General features: G+C 45.4%; 1 long non-coding RNA gene and 1 pseudogene across 1 annotated transcript in view; one reads left to right on the top strand and one right to left on the bottom strand.

Annotated features, from left to right (window-relative positions):
- The first annotated feature begins 1,595 nt into the window (after positions 1 to 1,595).
- LOC140216010 (uncharacterized) overlaps positions 1,596 to 7,821 on the top strand; it is a 302,742-nt gene continuing 296,516 nt past the window's right edge. The window contains exon 1 of the long non-coding RNA XR_011892654.1: positions 1,596 to 1,687. This is a non-coding gene — a long non-coding RNA (uncharacterized lncRNA). The remainder of the gene's footprint in view (positions 1,688 to 7,821) is intronic.
- On the bottom strand, positions 5,724 to 6,552 carry LOC140216009 (uncharacterized; annotated as a pseudogene).

Below are 7,821 nucleotides of genomic sequence, written 5' to 3'. Positions count from 1 at the left end.
TCACGCTTCAGTAGCGCAGAACACCGTGTCCGCTGCAACCCAAACTTTTAACCAAATTACAAGCACATGAGTAAGTCGGGAGTAAAAAAAATGAACACATTGACTGCCACCATTCGCGACATTCGAAGCGTTAAGTTACAATCACATTATGGTGCCTGCGTGTAGCACACGAAAGCAACACGTATTAGTGCTCCTACTGCACCCAGTGCCTGCCAGAAGCAGAAGAAATGAACACACATTAGTGCTGCTACTACTACTGCCATTGACAACACCAACAAGTATTGCCTTCTGCTTGTGGCAGGCACTGAGTAGTGCACTTGTAAATTGGTTAACAGTGTGTGTCGGGTGTGGGCATGCTCAACTCATGCTTTTACTTGGGACTCACAACCTCCGAACTCTGCCTTTGTTGAATGATGCTGTAGCTTTCCTCAGTTGACAACTTGCCTCTCGTCATAGGAGTACTTACTGTACTATTTCCATCTTCGTGCAGGTGACAGTGGCTACCCATTGGAGCCGTGGCTCCTGGCCCCAGTTCCCGGCCATCCTTCAGTGCAAACAGCCGAGGGGCAGTACAACACAGCACATGGCGCCATGCGTTCCGTAGTGGAGAGCTGCATTGGGCTCTTAAAGAGCCGATTCCGTTATCTTCAACGATATCGCACCCTCCTCCGCGAGCCGGAGCGTGCAGCCAACATTGTCGCGGCATGTGCTGTGTTGCGAAACCTTCGCCTTTCTGAACGCGACATAGAATCGGGCGATGACAGCGATGGCGACAGCAGCAGCAGCAGTAGTAATAGTGAGCTTGGCGGTAACGGCGACCCTATTCCGCACGGTCTGGCCCGAAACACGGGCTCTAGAACGAATTATTTGAGAGGGCGGGCTGTTCGTGACACTGTCATTGGCATGTTTGGCACAACCCATGCGCAGCACATGCGCTACCTGAGGATTGTGCGGCCGCAGCTGTGACGTCAAGAGCAGCGTCAGTATCGCTAGTTGCATGCACACAGTTGTGGCGCAACACATGCCAAATAATTGCATTGTGCATTTCATGCTGTGAAATTGCAGACACATTTCCCATGCTAAGTTGTAAATCGATAAATTTCTCTTCTATTTTCAAATGAACACCTTTTGCCCTACTCACTTGGACCCAAAGACTGTCATAAGACGACACAAGTGAAAAACACCTTCCTGATTAGAATTGAATGCCTAGATGAACGTGAACTTAGTCTTCTGGTGTTGCGCGCGATAAGCGACAAGGACAGTTTAGAAACAGTATGCGCACACCATTATTACATCTATATTAAGAAGTTCGCGTCACTATGTGCATCAAAGATGTGCTCGGATCCTTTCTCCGACCATGGGTCAAACCGTCGGAGAACTTGGGTCATATCTCTGGGCATCGCTGTAGCAGTGCCTCTCTTGGGGCTGGTTCCTGGTGAAAGACTGTCCACAATGTAAAGTCAGGTGTTTCCAAATGCAGGTGCAGTTAGACGCAGCCAATAAGAGCTTGGCAGATTGTGAAACAATATGCGAGTCTACATTTGAAGGGTATGCATCCACCTTAACGGACTGTGCTGCACCACGAGATAGGACTGGAAAGACCTCGAGCAGAAAACAGAAGCGCCATGTGGAAGAAGCGGCCGTCGCAGGTGGCACCTTGCCCAATGATGATAGTAAGGATGCTCAAGTGCAAAGCGTAGCCTATGAAATGGCACCAACCACCGCCCTTGCGGAATATTATAAAAAGCTTCTTGAAGACGTGAGAGATCGATTCGTACGAGAAAGAAAACGGTCGAAAAAAATGTCTCTTCGGGCATTGGCGCCTGCTTCATGGTCCCGAAAAAAAGTTGCCGAGTACTTTGGTGCATGGAAAAGTCAAGTTCGCATTGCTATGAAAATTAGGCAACAGGGAGAAATTTCGGGCTCTCCCATATCAAAGTTAAGTAGACCACCAGACGACAGAATAAGAAGCATAATAAAGTTCTATGAGGATGAACATACATCCGTCTGTCTTCCAGGCAAGAAAGACGTCGTGCGAGGCAAGCAAAAAAAAACATTGCTGCTAATGAATCTTAAGGAAGTGCACGAGGAATGGACGAAAAGTAACAGAGCTGAAGTGCGGCTTTTCTAAGTTCGCCTACCTGAGGCCACGCCACTGCTTACTTGCCGGTGCACCGGGAACGCACTCCGTTTGCCTTTACATTTATCAGGAAAATGTAAAATGATGCTGAAGTCCTTGGGCATTATACGGACAATCGATTCCCTCCTTCGAATGACTGTGTGAAATAACGAATGAACTCTATGACTGGTATATGCAGCAATGGCCCGGGAGATTCGTCGTTCAAATGGCTGATATTGAGCTCTCCTGCACTGAACCGGGCTTTGGCAGCAAGTATTTCTGTCCGTCAATGGGCTAGTAGAGTGTGGTGTTGATTGGAAACAATCTTGTTCACCCAGAATGACTTCGTAGACCGTCTTCTTGAGATGATACGCGACTTAAAATCGCATCACTGTCAGCAAGCTCCAAGCTCGTCACCTGTGCAATTCGAAGACTGCTCTCATGCCTGCAGAAGCGATAGTTTTAATGGATTTCTCTGAAAACTACAGCTTTCTCATTTAGAGCGCCCCACATTTAATATACTGGGACAACTCTCAAGCATCAGTACACCAGATTGTAGTCTACTCTCGCTCGACTGACTCTTCTGAAGAGCCACATGTCCACATGTGCACGTAGTGATATCCGACTGCCTCGACCATACGACTGCCGCGATTTCAACATGTCAGCAGGTGCTCATTAAAACTTCTTTCTGGGCGAGTTGGTGCACACTTGACATAAAGATTGTAACAGCGCAAACACATGCAACCACAAAGTATCAAGGACGAGACACAAGCGCTTGTGTCTCGTCCTTGATACTTTGTGGTTGCATGTGTTTGCGCTGTTACAATTTTTATGTCAGCAGGTGCTCATAGATCAACATAACGTAGACATGCCGGAGGTAGAACATGTGCACTACTTTTCGGATGGGGCTGCTTCCCAGTATAAGAACAGAAAGAATTTTGCAAACCTCTGATACCACACAGAAGATTTTACTTTGGATGCTACAGGGCATTTTTTTTTTGCTACATCACACGGAAAAAGTGCCTGTGATGGGCTGGGTGGCACCCTGAAACGGTTGGCTGCCAAGGCAAGCCTACAAAGGGATTTCTCAAGGCAGATTTTGACACTGTTTGAGCTGCGCGACTGGGCACGTAAAAGCCTTGTACATATAAAACCAATTTGGGTGCCGGAGAGCGCAATATCTAAGCCGGATGTAGAACTGTCGTCCAGGTTTTCGAATGCTATGTGCATTAACGGAACCAATTGACCGATTCCAAAATTGTGAGCGCCGCCTGCAGGGAAAACGAAGAACCTTGCGCCACGCCGTTTGGTTGGAAAACAGCGCCTACGCCGGCGTGCAGTCCGTACACCGCGTATCGGTACGACCTGCATTGTGCGTTGTTTCGATGTTTTATTGAATTCGCTTCAAACAGTGCGTGAGTGCGTAAGAAGACCCTCCCGTAAGAATATACCCCTCCCGTTTGCGCACACGTGATGGACATGGGGCCTCTCGAAGTGCTCCGTAACGAACAACGGCGTTTGACAGTATATGTCCTCGAACACTTCGACCGTTCGTCAGGCGCCTAGATGCTGGGCACTACATGACGAAGGCTATGTGGCAAACCATATGATAAATTTCACCACGGCTGGTCCAGGAGTTGGACTGGTGCGAGCGATGTGCAAGCCGTCCATGAAGACGGGCAGCGTTTTCCGTGCTCTCGGCGTGGTATACGAAAGATGCGGGCGAGATTATCGGAGCTTATTCCCAGTGCATCGCCGGGTAAGATAACTTCTTTGTACGATGAATAATTTCTTAGCGTAATGAAAGATTGCGGACGCGGCAGACGGCAACGTGCTCCCCTCTTCTATGTACTTTTTTTTTTTTTTGTAGTGTGGTGACGTTATCTTGTAGGTTTTACGAAAGCTGTATGTCGAATGTTTCACCCATTCAAGAGCCAAGCGGTAACCGCCGCCGTATTTTTGTGCCAGCACCCTCGTGCATCATATATATATAATGCGCTGAATCCTGGCCGCACTGTACTTCGCGCGTACTACGCTTGTTTAGATTGAGACGTTTGAGGAAGAGCCATCTCGATGGCGTAAACAGCGCACGCCGTTTCCTCGTTGGTAATAAGCACATGTTCAGCGCCTAGGTTCACTTAACCCATGTGGTGTTAGTGCTTCCTTAGGAAGGCAAGTTGATCAAGTTAAAAGCTTGCGTTGTGCCTGGCTCGCTTTTGTTTTATATCGTGTCGGTGTGTCGAATAAAGCAAAATAAACGTTCTGTACTCCTTAAGGTCAGAGAGGCTCGACGGCGTAAATGTTCCGAGGCAGGTGTGATATTTTTGTGTGAATAACCTATGGCATTATGTCTTATAGGCGCAGCGAGACATGCCAGCACGTCGCAGGGCTGCTTCTGAGCTTTGCTGACCTGGCGACTACTGAACACAACAAACAGCCTTCATGCACGGACTTGCCATGCTAGTGGATTGTACCGCCAGAAGGTATGACAGTTTTAATCATGTAGTGCAAGTACTTGCATGCTAAAGCGCTCTCGTCATAATCCAAATGTATCGAGCTTGTGCATTGTAAACCAATACATGCATCAGTGAAACCCTAAAACCAAGGGCATGTTCACATGAACAGTTTATTTCTAAAGCAGCAGAAGCAACAAAACTAATAAGACATGAACTTTCCGGCTCGCGAATATGAACATTTTGTACGTATTAGACGTGTTCCTCTCGGTTCTTGCACTGCAAACATGCTAAAGTTCAGTTTTTGAAGCAACCAAAAGCAACAGTGGCTTCGTATTTGTTTGTGTGCATCAGTAAAGCATGAGAAAATAAACTGTTTGTTGCAGAACTAACCATGCATGTTTTCTTTAATGCAGCAAACAGGCCAGTGCCAAAGGTGCCGCTGAAGGAGATCGTGTTTCATAATCATCGAATAAAAAGAGCACTCCATCAAAACAGGAAGTTCAAACCGTGCAGTTCTGCTTTACCGCCACATCAAGATGACATCGTATCATTAAATGAGAACCTGTTAGCCTGCTACCCAGCACTTCAAGTACTGCGGTACATGAAACCAGCAGATGAGAAACCACAAAGAGTTCAAGAACCACCATCCGAGGTCTTGATTCAAGACAATGAAAACGTATGGGGCATCAGTGCATTGGCATCGTTTAATGCAGACACGGCATCAATGAAGCCCTTTGTCAAGAGGAGAGGGATGCAATACATGTAAAACTACTCCATTTTATGAATCATGCACTTGTGCCAGAGCTCCTCATAGGGTGTGTAAAGCTACTAGGGAATCTGCGCACTTCAGGCCAGTATGTATCACACAAGATGCTGAAGGAAGGATTTTATGTGTGCCAACCTCAAAACCTGTTACGAATGAAAGTGAGAAAACTAAAGTTGTCTCAAAAAAAGGTCTGGCAGAACCTGCTGGTCGTCAGTGCTGCATTCCTAATAAAAGTGTACAAATACCAAGTGACTTAAAGAGTGATGACAAGTGCTGGAAGTTTTTATTATTGTGCTAAATACAGAAAATTTGTCAGGATTAACTAAAAACAGACAAACAATTTCTATAAAAAGCTGACTACCTATGGAGCAGCTACAACATTCTACTTTTTTTCAGTTATGTTTACTAAAATTTAGTTTACACATTTTATTAGTGGCGCCTTAAAGTTGCTTAAGAAGCAACACACTCTGAAAACTTCTGCTATGTCAATCACAGAAATTGGAAATGCCCCATCAAGAATATGGAAGCTTTTGATGCGTGCAATAGCCCGCTCAATATGCACCCATGCACATGCAATGCGACGAGTTTTTTTCCACTGCTTCAGGTGGCATCTGTGCCTGGTATGGCTTACGGAATGGTGGCCTGTAGATAGTTATTCCCTGGGGTAAATAAGGGGATATAAAACCTTTGTCGACCATTATAGCATCCCCAGGCTGTAATCTATCAAGAAACCCAGAGTTCTGCAGAATTGCCTTGTCCGACACTGATCCTCCCCAAAGTCGTGAAGCATAGCTAATATAGTCATCTGGTGTGCACCCTATTAGTACTTTATAAGTATTATAGTGCTTTTACGTTGAAAATGTTTGCCGCTGGGCATGAAGAGGGACGTTGTATTCGACCTTCTGTGGCATCCAAGACCAGCCTAGTATTCTCAAACCCTTTGAATGATTTTGGAAGGTGCTGGGCAATAGCCTCTCGTGTTGGAAACTTCGTGAGCCGTTCAAGTTCCAGCACAAAGAAGTCAATCCATGTTGGAAATGTGCGGCTAACCTGGTTTTGTGACATCAGAAAATTGCGTGCTAGTTCTCTTCCAGCCATGCCAGTTTTCAGCCGCACAAGCACCATAAAAAATTCTGCAGCTAGGTCAGTCTCCTTTGGGCGGCCACGGGCATCGCTTTGTATTCTCTTTTCCCAGCCCCAGGCACGAGGTTTAAGATAATTGAACAGGCTCTTAAAAACACCTTAATTAGGAAGACCGGTGTAATACAGACAGTCTTTTGCCGATTTCTCAAGCATGCTTAGCGTCAGCAGTCGTGACAAGGCCTCATACAGACACTCTTCTAGCTTGATGTTCCGCCTCTCCAGTAGGGAAATGGTCTGGTACAGGAGTGCGACTTCTTTCTGCGCAGTTGCTTCACTTTCGTCGTCATGTTTCAAACACACTTAGCTGGGGCCTGGCTCAGAACCTGCATGATGGGCACAGGAAGGCAGATTGCACAGCTATTTAGTGTGTATACACATTGCATTGCATAAGGATGCAGGTTAACCTGCTTGCCATGCACATACAGTATGAAAAACGTATTTGCTTGAAGTTATCTCGACCTTTTAAGTTCTTGGAATGGGAAATGAGATGGACGGAGATGCAGTACAAGCTTGACAAAGGTATATGTGGTTGGAGCACTATAATGCAGTATCGTCTTGTAAAGAATTTCATTATGAATGACATGAAGTTTACAAAACTGCAATGTGCACTTTCGTAAAATTGCAGGAGTTGTACAAGTAACACCACTGAACTGCAGCAATAATGAGTGCAATGACCAGAAAGACATTGCAATGAACCTCTGTTGTGTGTGGGTGTCCATAGCCAGCAGTACAACTGCACAACATTATGTTGCAGGGCTACTAGGTCATGAACAGTTTTCCCTACTTTTCATTGGTGATGGAAATATTTCTGCCTCTGGGAAAATAACGAATTTGTATTTTGTCACACAATCATTTAAAATAATTTTGCCCGTTTTATATATGCGCCCTTTTTTCTTTTTTTCTGGAGCACTGATCAGCAAAAAATGGAGTCTGAGAACAGTTGTACAAAATTAGCTCCAACTTTCCATTTTCTGATGCTTGAGAAGCAGATCTTACGTCAGCAGTGCTACAATCCAAATCATGCATTGATGTGTCGGGGTCATCTAAAATCAGAATCAGTGACTTAGTTGCAATAACAGTCGGATGGCATGTTCACCTTGACAACAAATTAATAGCAGCTAACAAGCTCTTAAGCTTGTAAACTATTTCTTGTGTAACTTCTTTTTTTAAATGTTATCTCAAAAACTCTGTTAACGTTATTTCGCACAGGCGTCGCGCCTTGGCGACGCATCTTAAGATAATCTTTTCTCCCTTGTGTTTTCATTATACTAAAAAGTTTAGGAGCACAATAGACTTTATATGCCACTATACGGAAGTTCCTAACTCACCATTGGCTG

Source organism: Dermacentor andersoni, chromosome 2, assembly GCF_023375885.2.
Source record: "Dermacentor andersoni chromosome 2, qqDerAnde1_hic_scaffold, whole genome shotgun sequence".
Lineage (NCBI taxonomy): Eukaryota > Metazoa > Arthropoda > Arachnida > Ixodida > Ixodidae > Dermacentor > Dermacentor andersoni.
This window is presented reverse-complemented; position numbering and strand designations above follow the sequence as displayed.